This window comes from Leptosomus discolor, chromosome 26 (assembly GCF_034619465.1).
Source record: "Leptosomus discolor isolate bLepDis1 chromosome 26, bLepDis1.hap2, whole genome shotgun sequence".
Lineage (NCBI taxonomy): Eukaryota > Metazoa > Chordata > Aves > Leptosomiformes > Leptosomidae > Leptosomus > Leptosomus discolor.
The window spans coordinates 1,298,358-1,310,964 of NC_141416.1; positions in this window are offsets into that span (position 1 = coordinate 1,298,358).

The following is a 12,607-nucleotide window of genomic DNA, read 5'->3' on the forward strand; positions in this document are numbered from 1 at the left end:
CTGCATGCCATCTCATGATTTCTGGGAAGCATGACTCCCAGATTGGACTGCAAAAAAGGTAGACAGTGCAGAGATTATATATAGCAGCAAGTGGGCTGGAAGGAAGAACACTTGGCTCACAGGAAGTGGGAGGCTGTTCTGAAGAAATCAAGTGACTTGCCATGTTACAGCATAAACAGTGATGGAACCAGGCTTGCCTCCCGGCTGCTGGCTCCGACCTTGAGGCCGTGCTACTTCTCCATTTCATGCATTCAGGCTCACTCAGCATTGTCAGTATTTCCCTCCCTGCCAAGGCTTGTTTGGGCGTGACAACGCTATATTGGCACTAAAGTGCTGCTGAGAGCGCAATGAAGGGAAGCCCTGGCCACTGGCCCGCTGGGGTTGGGTCTGGTGTACGCTGTTTGATTCCTTGCCCTTCTCTCTGTCTTCTTCCCTTCTGATCCATCCCTGGGGGATCAAGCCGACCCACCCAGCACACTAACACAGACACGTGCCGGATCCTGTGTGTTCCAGAGGGCTGAGGCCAACCTGAAGCCCAGTCTGCCCCGAAGGCAGGGGCAGCTGCGGGTCTACTCTTGGCATGGAACAATGTCTGTCCGTGAGAATCCTGTTTTAAAGAGAGGAGCCAACAATCCACATTATGAGTTACGAGGCTGGGGAACTAGATGCAACCAGAATTATACGTGTGCTTAAGGATCAGCAGCTTAATGAGGAAAGGAAGATATTCTTGGTTATAAAACTGTCCTTCCTTTTTATCCTTTGCCACAAGACTTCAGCTGGTGATGAAAAACTTTTGAATTAAAATCGTGATTTCCTCAGCCCATTTATGAATGGCGAGAACAGAGAGGGATCTAGCAGAGCCATCTGCTCGTGAATCGGAGCTCCTGGTTAGGAAAAGGTGAAGTACGATCTTTCCCTGAAGCACCTCTCAGCTGAGAGATTGTCTAGCTGGCTGTGCTGTTTCTCTCCCCCACTGGCAGTTTCCCCACCCCACTGGATCTAAGGTGTCTGATCTGGTGGCCAAGGCGAGTATCTTTAGGGCTGTCAAGGACAGGAGGACCATTATGCAAATTCCCAGGTACTCAGTGGTGTCTGCCTCTCCACCTATCTCAGATGTGCCCTTAGTGTGTCCCTCGTGCCACTGTGTCTCAGCACCCCACAAGCTGCCTCATGAGGAATCCCGAGGGAAATCGCCATCCTAGGGCTTGTACTCACAGCACCCATTGCCACCACCGTGTGGCTTTTCTTCCAGTCCCCTTGCTGGTTCTTTTCAGCTTGTGAGGTTGGCAGGCACAGAGCACAAGGTGAGCAGATTTTTGAAGAAAAATGTTAAAGATGCGACTCTTTAGGCTCCCCATGGATGGAAAGAACCATTCTGCCACTAACAGCCCAAGGCATCCTTCAAAATAATAATTCCCTTCTAGGGCATTTGCATTTTCCCTCTTTAGATAGCTGCGCTATGCGTTTGCCATGACTAAGTCCATCTGTTGAGAGTTAGTCCTTTAATGAATTATGTCCACATCTCTGCTGGATAGTTCCAATTAATGCCAGTCCTTTGCGTACTGTTCAATATCAGACTGCAGGCCGCTAATTCTTACGGCTCTGAATAATCCCCTCTGTCTGCCTATCATGCATGTATGAACTCTTTATTCTAACCACAGAGCTATGAAACGTCTCCTTTCTGTCAGCCTGAAGGGAAGGGTTTTGGAAGAAGCAATAATCATTTATATGCATAACTCCCAAGCCACCAGTGTCATGAGGATCTGATCTCCAGCACTTCGAACTCTGGCTCGTCTGACCTCTCCCAGCCATTCAGAAAAAGATTTTTTTTAAAAAAACTGTCTGCCCTCGGAGCCGGGAAGAGTTGTTTGGAATCAGAGCAAAAGAGTTGTTTAAAACATTAAAAATTAATGAAGTGGAAGGCTCACTGGGGTTTTCAGTCCCTCAGGGACATTTTATAAAGTCAAACAAAATAGGTATGTCTGAAAATACAGCAGATGATTTGCCATTCTGGTGCCATGTTGATAGAGACATTCCCAAAAAGTATAACTCACAGCTGCAGCTCTCAGCCTTTTCTGTACCAGATGTCATGTTAAATAGCAGAAGTGTCAAAACTCCACCTCTGACCTGGCACGAAGGGAAGGAACACTGGTGCGAGTGCGGAGGGATGCTCTGAGACTTATTAGTAACTCCCGTGAACAGCTCCTCTGGCTAACAGGCTGTGCCTTGAAAACGAACGTGTCGTGCATCCACTGCTTCTTAATCAATCCCACGGCAGCCTTTTCTAGGTGGATGAGGGATTATTATCTTCGTACAGACAGGGGAAACTGGGACGCGGAGATCAAGTTTCTCAGGCAAAGTTGCCAAGGAATTACTGACTGAGGAGCTGCCGGCTCCGAGCTGTGTTCCTGGGGCTTGGCTTCACCCCAGTGGACCGGAAGCATTTTTGAAATGCCGACTGCTTCGTGCGGAATGCTCGCTGCACAATTCGCACCGCGCGTTCTAGTTCCTGAAAACAAACGCTTGATGGCAGGAGCCAGGCTTCCAGGCTTGTCCACGCATCTCTTACTACAGTTCCACTCGCCCTTTTAGTGTCTGCTGTTCCTCAAGCACTTGGGGAGAGATATATATAGAAACCTATACATATAAAATATACGTGTATATAAATCTGCTTTTTCATCGGTTTGCTTTCCTTGATATCATCTTTTATCCCAGCTGCCGCTTTGTGGCAGCCAGAGGAGAACCCATTTGGCTTGTGCTCCAAAATAAATGTGGAAAGGAGGTGCAGAAAACCCAGGATTCTCCCAGATCCCCTCCAGGGAGTAAGGGAAGAGAAGGAAACTGAGAAAGGGAAGAGTGGGGAAACAGGGCATTCTGTCTGACATGCCACCTGGATATCAAGCATCCAGAAGTCCAAAGCAAAGCCCAGGAGCTGCCCACAGCTGGCTTCAGCTTCCCGTGGCCCTCTGCTCAGGCAACACTCAGGCAGGAGAAGTGTCTGCCGGAGCTTTGGCACCTGGAGGCGGCCAAAGGTGACGTTAGTGGAGTGAGGGACTCGGTGCTCAGTGGTGTTACCCCTGCGGTTCTGCTGCCTCTTTGCCTGTGCCTGGGGGGTGCCCTCTGCCTGCCCAGCACCTCCCGCCCCGCCGGAGGGAAGCTCAAAACCAGCCAAACCTTAGCCAGGAGCCAGGTGGATGGAGGGGACAGGAACGGGGGCAGAGAAGGGGACACGGGCTGGAAGTATGTGCTTACCGGGGAGAGAGGACAGATTAGCATCTGCTCAGGAGGATTTGGGGAGAAATATGGTTATGTGCTTGTTTGCCTCTCGTTTGGCAGACAACAGCCATGGACCAACCAGGGATTTTCAGGTTTCACGGTGGCTGTTGGAGGGCTGCACGCGGTTATGCCAATCGGTGAATACGGCCAACCGGGAAGTGGTACCCAAAGGGTGTGGGGCTGTCAGCGAAACGACAGGGTGGTGGCCAGGCCAGGGATGCTCAGCGGTTGTGACCTGGTGACCTTCAGCCCAGGCAAACAGAGAACTGTCCCAGCCGGTAGCGCAGCGCCGTGTGATGTACTGCTACAGGACTGATTTCCCAAGGTTGAAGGAAACTGTGAGTCAAAACTGACAGCAAAAGATTTCACATGGAAAGACACAAATTAACGTGGATGAGTCTGTAAAAAGACTGCATTAAGTTGCCAAAGAGCCATAATTCCTCCTTCAAGAGAGTCCATCTGGCACAGGCTCGGTGCAAAGGCAGCAATTAGAACAAAAAAGCAGTATGGAATAAATAGAAATGAGGAGACGGAGGGATTGAGAGCAATTAATATGAATTAGTTTTATGAAGCGCATGAAATACAGAAGGAAAAAAGGCAACTTAAGACAGAAATTCCTGGCTGTCACTCTTAAGGACAAAATAAGGTGTATTTAAAATTGTATTCAGGCAAAAGAAATCCTTGTAACAGTCCAGGACTTTTAGTAGATGGGGAGACTAACACTGTTTGTAATTATGCAGAAAAAGCCAGACATTTTTAATAAATATTTCTCACTGGAGTTCAGAAAGAATCAAGAATGATGTGACAGAGTCATACAAGGATGATGCGCTGTTTTCCAGTTCATTAGGAGCAGATAACAGCAAGCAGGAAAAACTGTTTAAAACATCCAGTCTACAAAGCTTACGCAGAGGGTCCTCAGAGAGTTGACTGAGGAGACCTTTGGCCAGCTCACAGTAACTGCTCCGTACGTGGATTTGTGGGAAATTTTAGAATGAAAACTACCTCTTCTGCCCTGGTATTCAAAAAAGATCAGGTGGAATAGCCCAGGCTAGGTGAGCAGTCAGGCTTTAAAAGCACCGGTGTGCGCGAAGCGAGTGACTCTCTTGTGCTTTAACTGCTTGTAAAGAAGTGGGAGGTCTGTTTAAATACTGTGTTGAAGGGGGAAGTTTCCCTGAATCAGTGTCCGTAAGCGTGATATCTTTTTCTTGAGGTGAAAGATTAGGAACACAAATGCCTGTCCAAGTTAGTGTTTAGGAACAAAAGCCCTCTATGTATTGATTAACTGGGATTATTATTAAAAATCAGTTACAATTAATTCATTACAGAATCGAAATTAGGAATTGGCCATGATAAATCATCTGATCCATCTGTCTGGCCTAAGGCAGGATCATGAATAATATTTTGTATCAGAGTCCCAGGTCTTGATTTGGGATCAAGTAGAATGTTGGAAGTCAGAAAGGAGCCTTACAGAGACAGTACCTTCAGAACAGGAGATTTGTGTGCACTTGGGACACTAATGGAGAGGTCGATGTCATTGAGAGTTTCTGGTGGGACATAGGAAACAGTTCCCAGAGTGTGAATATTGATCATTACTTTTCATTTTAACTCCAGTCTCAGGTACTGATGTTTGAAGGCCTTTACTTCTTTCTTTCTCAGCTGTTAATCCCAGGGACTGAAGTGTCTCTGATGCTGATCGGTCGCAGGTATAATCCTGAAACCCCTGAACCCAGAGCTGCTGGATTTCTGGCTTCCACTGGTCCGTATGGGCACAAGCGGGAGGGGCTAAACGAGCCCTTCTCGGGCAGCCTTCGTTAACGGTCACGGTCGTGTTCCCAGCACGGCTCAGACGGGTCCCGGGGCAGGGCCGCAGCCTGCTGGGCTCTGCGCATCCTGCCGTGCGGCTTCTGGGACTGGGGGAGTGCAGGCGCGGCCAGGCGCAGACCAGGCACCCACACTGCCCGGCGCCGTACGGCGTGTCACAGGGAAGAGTTCCTTCCTGAAGAGATGCAGGCACACACGACTATCATACACGCGTGTTCCAGGGATACATTTACATGTGATCACTGCACACATGTACATCTGACATAGTAAGACTGTGGGTTTTCCTTTTTTTTTTTTTATTTTATTAGGGAAGTGGGTCTGTTCTTGCTGAGCTTTAATTTGAAAAACTGGTTGGAACTTGTTAAGTCAATAATTATTCTTGTGAATGTAGGTCAAACTATTTTCTATTTTTTCCTCTCCCTCTTGGGACTTGGAAGAGGATTTCGATACTCCAGCCCTCCGAGGACAGGAGCACTAATCTTTCCATTAGTAAGAGATAGCTCTCAATAACAAAGCAGAAAGACTTAAGGGATATGAGATAAATATACTCCTATATGCTTGAGGAAGTTTTCCTGTGGAGCAACTTCCCTTGAAGCAGGAAATTTGCAGAAATCCATGGCGGTTTTCAAAACATTCTTAAATTTTCACAAAATTTACTGAAAAAAGGAGCGTTCTGATAAGTGAGTTCAGTGTGAGTGCATTCCGTTCCGTGGAGAGCTCCTCTCCACGGCAGACCTGCCTGCTACGGGCACTTAACAGGCAGTAAAGCCCTGGCACTCCTCTGAGCAGGTGCTTCACAGGATCTTGGCGTCAGTAACCTGTAGCTCAACAGCCCCTCTGTCGTCAACAGAAAGATGGGCATCGCCACAGCAACACTTTATTTCAAAAGTTCAACGGTCAAACTAATTGCCCCAGGGGGGTAAAGCTGGAAAATCCACCGTAAGACTTTCAGATAGGCTGTTTTGTTGTCTTTGTTTTTCTCGAGGAAAATTAGGACAGTGTGAAAATGATCTACAGGCCACAGCTATAAGGCTGTCTCCCCGTCTCCACAAAAGGCCCGCCACAATGCAGCGTGAGGGATGGAGACTGCATGGGACTCCCAGCCCGAGAGAGGAGGGCAAAGCAAATCAGCTACAACTCCCTTGAGGCACTGCAGCAGAATTTATAACCTGAAATATTTTGGGTTTGTCTCATTTGACAAAAGGCCCAACTTCTTCTGTGCAAGAATCATCCGAAAATATACATTTTGTCGTTGTTTTCATCAAAAGTGTCTGTGGAAAATCTTCAATTCATACCCCTCCCTCTCGGCTTTGTTGACAGCTGAGCCGGTCCCGAGATGAGCAGATAGTTTCCATTCGCTGCTGGTCTAAGCACGGCAAGGCTGAAAATCCAGCTTCGTACCTTGCTGTTCTCCCCCGTTCTGCCCGGGCCTCTGCTCTGAGATGCCTTTTTAAAACTGCAGTGGTGTCATCGGACGGCGAGCAGCACGTCCCTGTGCAGCGCTCCTGGCTCCAGACCTGCTGTGGGACCAGAGGGGATGGTCGCTGCTAAACCCGAGTTGCTTTGCAGCTTTCAATGCAACAGATTTCGGGGAGCAGGGCAGGGCTGGTGAGAGAGGCAGCCTGACTGTGTGTGACGGGGGGCTGGTTAATGACATATCTTTAAGGGTTCACGGACAAGAGACACTGGTTTTGTGATTAAAATTTGTTTTCCCTCAAAACACGCAGTGAGTAAAACTGACGGACACCCTACAAGCGCCCCTTCCCTGCAGACAGAGCGGCCCCGATGGCGCGGAGCTGCAGTGCAGGGCACACTTTGCACCCCGAGATGTGCTCCTGTGGGCAGGTTTGCTGCGCGCTGCGACGGCTTCTCTCTCTGCCTGTCTCTGAATCAGCCGCGGGCTGATGCACGGCCCTCTGTTGCTGTTGTGGGGGTTTTTGTTTGGTTTCCAAACCTCTTTTCCCAGACTGTCATGTTCCCATAATCCCCCAGGCAATTCCCAGGTGTCTCTCCGTTATTTCTTCGGAAAGGCAGAAGAGGGAGGGAGAAGGGGGTTTGCCTGTCTTTGAGCCGGGGAAGGGGGGAAATAACCAAAAAAAGCCGCTTTGGCTCAGCTGCTCGCCTGGGTGGGCGCATGGGTGCCTGCACGGGCCCGGGGTTCCTCGCGCTGCGTCTCCTTATTTGGCTGGGAGCTGGAGCGTGCCGGGGATTGGCTGCGGAGAGGGAGCAGCAGCGGGGACGGAGAAGGAGAAGCAGGCAGAGAGGGTGAAGGGAAGCGAGCTCGCTGCCTGCGGAGTGGCAGCTGACAAGCAAAGCAAAACAACACTCACACGCTCATCGGCATTTGTCAAGCAAATTGCAGCTATTTTTGTAGGAGACACTTTGCCTACGTCTTAGCTGAGAATCCAGGGCCCGATCAGATCTCCGTGAAGTGTAATGAGAAATACCACTTCTCAGCCCCCCTGCTCCTCATCTGGCATGCGTTTCCAAGGCACAGTTGTGCAGAGTTGTGCATAAGCGAGATTTCTTGGCCATTAGCAGGCTTCAAAATTGTTCTTGTCTGTGCTGCTCTGCCAGGGTGCTCTTTATTCTTATAATGATACAACTTTCTGTCTCCGGAGCCGACATAATTGACACACCGGACAATACAGCCAGCCTGTTCTGGGAACGGCAGACTTGTTGCTCCTCTGTTGGCCAAGCATGCCCTCTTTGTGCAGTGTTATTCCCGCATGGATGGACCCACAAAACCGGGGTGCGATGCACAAAGCGATGCCTGTGCTCTCTTTGGCTTTGAAGCTCCATTAGGGTTCACTGCAACATGCCAGTGTCCTTGGAAATGCCACTGAAGGCAGGGGATTGTCTGAGGGGCTGGCAGGGAGGTAGCAGAGAAATGGAGGTGGAAAAAACTAGCAAGGGGTAAGGAGAGGTGATCAGATGCAAGAAGAAGGATGGACAGGGGAGCTGAGGCTGATACTGGAATGGTGAGACTGTCTTGGAAGTAAAGACCAGAATAAATGTCCACAAAGAGATGCTCTGGGAAGCCAAGCAATTTATAGGGCAGGAAGAGGGAAACCAGAGGTGAGATTCCCAAAAAGCGAGAGACATCAGCAGGCAAAAAGAATTCCATATTGACCCTTTGAAGCTCTTCTCAGAGGGTTTGCAATTTCTATTGCTTCCCTAGTCCAGCAGAGACAATTGACAGTTATTTTTCAAGTTACTGCTTCTGCTTGTCCAAGTTCTGCATGAGACTCAACACGGAGCCTTGGAAAATAAGAGAGCTGTTTCTCCAGGTCTTTCCAGACTGTGTCGATGCAGGAAGCACAGGGGTATCTGTCCAGCCTGGTTTTCAGACTTCTGAAATACCAAAAAAACCCATTTGTTCTGTGGGTAGTTCTGGCCCACAGGTTCTGTGTATTGCAAAAGGGCCTGGCCGTTTGTGTCGTGGAGCGTGGTTCCTCCTGCCACCCCAGGTGAGAAACTCACTGCTGGTGTCTCGCAGCTCAGGCTGGCCGGGTGTATCAGGTCCGGGAGGTCCGGGAGCGGGGAGGGGTGTCGCACGGAGAGCAGTGAATAGACCTATGCATGCGTGTACGTGTGTGTCTGTCTGTGTGTCAAACGTGTTTGTGATATCTGGGCTTCTCTGGGGAGAAAAATTCCCTGTGGAGAACTCCTTCTTCATCACGCTCTGCATCATCACAACAGACAGCTCAGACCGAGCGTGTCTGAGCTAAAAAAAAAAGAGACAGGCACAAGTTCATCCAGCTGGTTATTTGTCGTGACATGACCTTGTTGCCCAAGCAGAACATGAGGGTTTATAAATCAGGACTTTTCCTTTGGGGTAGGTTGGTGTGATCTGTAAATCTCTGATAGGATCTGTAAATCTGCAGCAGGGTTAATAAAACCGGGCTCAGATTTATCAGTTGAGAGTTTGCAAAACCATCGGTGGGGGTGGAAATCCTATAGGCCAGCTCCTACAGCTGTTGAATGTTTTTATTCTCCATCTGATTTTTAAGAGAGTGGTTTTCGGAAACCAGTCAGTAAGACTTGGCATATGCAGGTGAAGTTATTGAAATATGAACCGAGAAACAGGACATTTCTGAGGCTTTCAGCGCAAGCCTAGAAATCGTGGAAACCATGGAAGAGTTCAATGCATTTTTGTATTTTAAATCTATTTTCCCAACCTGTTCTGCCTATCTCGGCTTAGATCGCTGTTATTGTAAAAACAGCCTGGACGCTTTCTTTCTGCAAGCTACCAGTTACTGTTGAAAAGGTCACAGGGAACAAACCTTGTCCTTTGTTACCAACAGACAGAGTGATTTTATTGATGCCAGTAAAGAGAAATATCCTTCCACAGGGTTACATGGGGGCATGAAGTTCAGATCCAAGCCCAGGTTAGTAAATCTGATATAGGAATTGGCGAGTGGAAGTGTCTGGCAAACACAGGCAGAGCGCTCCGAGCCGTACAGTGCGCGGCACCAAGGTGCGAGCTGGGCTCGCGAGGGGTTTGCAGTGCCTCCTGCCCCCCATCCTGCCCCTCCTGCCCCTGGTCCTGCCCCTCCTGCCTTGCTGCCCTCTCTGCTCCGGGCCAGCCCTGCCAGGCCATGTCTGAATGTTATTTAAACCCTCTGTGAGCCTGAGGAGGGGTCTTTTGACAGCATCAGGTACACCTCTGACACCGATGTGGCGAGAGCAGGCGCTGAGGTAGGTCATAACGGTAAAAGAAACAAAAATTGCCTTGATTCTCATACAGCTGGGTGCGGTATGTTCCTGCGTATTTTAAGGAAACATGTAGGAGGGAGCTGTAATTCTAAGAGCTGTAAAATGTCCAGGGCTTGAGCTCGCGATGTAAAGGATGAAGCCAGAGGTACTGTAGGATGCGGGGACTCTCTGAGCTGTGAAGTAAACAGGGCGCAGAGGGTTAACCCGTGAATGGACTGGCCTGCCTGGTGCCCAGTCCCGATGGGGCTGCGCCGCTGCGGTAGGTGCCACGTCTCTGCCGAGGAGGCAGCGAGGGCTGGCGAGGGCAGCTGGCGCGCTGCAGGCTGCAGCTTGCCGCGGCAGAGAGCTCTGGTTCCGCGGCTGGCCTTCCCTCAGCCACAGCCAACGCTGGAAGTGTACCCGAGTTACGACCTCTCCCTCCTCCCTCCTCATGAGAGGAGGCTTTGGCTTTGACCTGGAGGTGACGGGAACTCCCTCCCTTCCTCCAGCCTAAACCAGCTTTCAGTTAATCGCAAAGGTTTAGGGAGGAAACGCTCAGAGCCCCAGCTGAGCTGCTAGCTGCTGTCTGCCCTCTGGTAACCTCCCTCATCGTCTGCCTCTCTTCTCCCCATCCCCAAAACAAGGTCCTTCCGAGAAACCTCAGGGACTCACCGAATCCTGTCTGAAAGGCCGGGCAGGCTGGCTGGGGCATACCAGGTACGGCAGCATCGCCAGCTGTCGTTTGTGACCTTTCGGCTGTTCTGCCGGTTCCCAGCGTGACAGAGAGCTGGGGCTGCCTTTTTCAAAGGCCTCACCTCACCGCAGCGCTGCCCCGGGCTTTCGGAAATGTGAGGAGAGAGTCACTGGGGAGACCAGCATCTTGTTGGCGCTACCTGGGTTGCAAGAGGTCACACGTGATTCTCAAGTGGTTCAGTACTTTTAAAATGGAAACTTCATGCCTTCCCCACCGCAACCAGCGCTTCAGCGCAACACCAAGGAGGTGACTCGCTCGCATTTGCTGGCAAAGCTGTTGCAGCATTTGCAGGGAATGTTGCTCCCTGCCTTTACCTGTGTAAACAGTGACACACGCTGGTTTGTGCTGCCGCCACCCGTCCCCTTGGGCCAGGGGCATAGCCCTTCCCCTGCAGAAAGCTTTTTGCGGAGCAATCCGGTTCATCAGCATGACAAAGTGCTTGACATTAGTCCCAGAAACATCCCTTGACTCTAGTTATGCAAAACCCATTAAGAAAGATTTCTCTTTTTTTTTATTATTTTCCTTGAATTAAAAAAATTCTTTTCATCACAGCCTTAAAATCAATCCAAATAAACAGAGCTGCAGCAGACTGGAACAATGTCCCAGAGCCTGTACATACGGAAGGTTTAATTGACATAAAAATCAGTGCAGATCTTTTTCCAAAAGGAACAACCCATTCCATCCCCCCTCCCAAATCACCTTTTTAAGAAAAGAAGAACCTGAAATCCAAGTCAAAGAGGAAAAGAATTAATAGATGAAGCAGCAATAAAATCAGTATCATGTTTGTAAATATTCTTTTGAGCCGTTGCAGCACAAAAATAGCACCTTCAAAGCCCCTTTGCACAATGTATGTGGAAACCAAGGCCCTCCGAGGAGTTTAGGTGAGTTAGAGACATGACATGATGTTTTGCTTATGGACAAGAATCTTCTCCTCCAACTTGAACTGTTTGGGCTTGCCTACAGGTAGTGGAAAGAAATCAATTACCTGTAGAAGCTGATTTATTCATCCTAAGATAAGCACCTAAACCAGTTTAGATCTGCTGGAGACACCATTCCTGTGGAAGGAAGCTAAATGACTAAAGGCAGGCACAATTAATCCCTTCCTGATGGACCTGACTTTCAGTGGCATTTGTACTCCTAAACCATTCAGGCATTCTCGCAGGAGAGACCTTTACGTTCCCTTCTAGCTTTTTTGAAAGCTCTTGTTCCGCTCTGAGCCATGACTCGTTAGGGGATAAACCCACGTGGCTCGTTAGACATGGGTATTCATAAAGTTCAGGGTCACATTTCCATTTGCTGTCTTGGTTTGCAAACAATTTGATTTCTTTGATTATTGGATATAGAAAAGTGAAAGAGGAGAATGTTCCTCTCTCACAGCAAGGCAGACATAAAGGTTAATTTTGGGGAATTCTGATTAAACAGATTTTGAACCGTTCTCTAATATCTTCCTTGTGCTTTGAAGTTCTGATCAGTCGCTCCTGGAGCTGGCCTTTGCTGGGTGATGAATCAAAGCTAAATGTAGAGGATCTTTGGATTTCCAAATGGAACGGGAGACGGAGCATTGGGGTCGGTGAGCTCAGCCGCCTCGCACAGCAGGGATTTCCAGGCAGGTGGGCAGGGCTGCTGCAGCCCAGCAAGCTCCTCAGCACGGATCGCCGGTGTCGTAGCGTCCTTCAGGTGTCTCCCGATGGGCCAGCGGTGCGGATCAGGTCCTCACGCGCGCGTTCCTACAAGTTTCATGGCTGAGATGAGTTAACGCAGCTCTGTGGGAGGTGGTGCAAGCGGGGGCTGTTCGTGGCTGATAATTATCTGGCCCAGCAGACCAGCTGCTTCTTACAGGCTGGAGCTCTTGGCATTTTGGTGAGGACTGCGCTGGCAGATGAACGTGTCCCAAGCAAACTTTGCAAATAACTAAAACTCTTGAGTCCCTGAGATCCTTTGCTTCTGCCAGAAGGCCAGGAGTTGGCCTGGGTTGTTGGACGGGCTGGGCCGCGACAGGAAGCCTTGATACTTCAGCGTCACACCCACCCCGTTGCAGCATGGAGAACAAATCGGCAG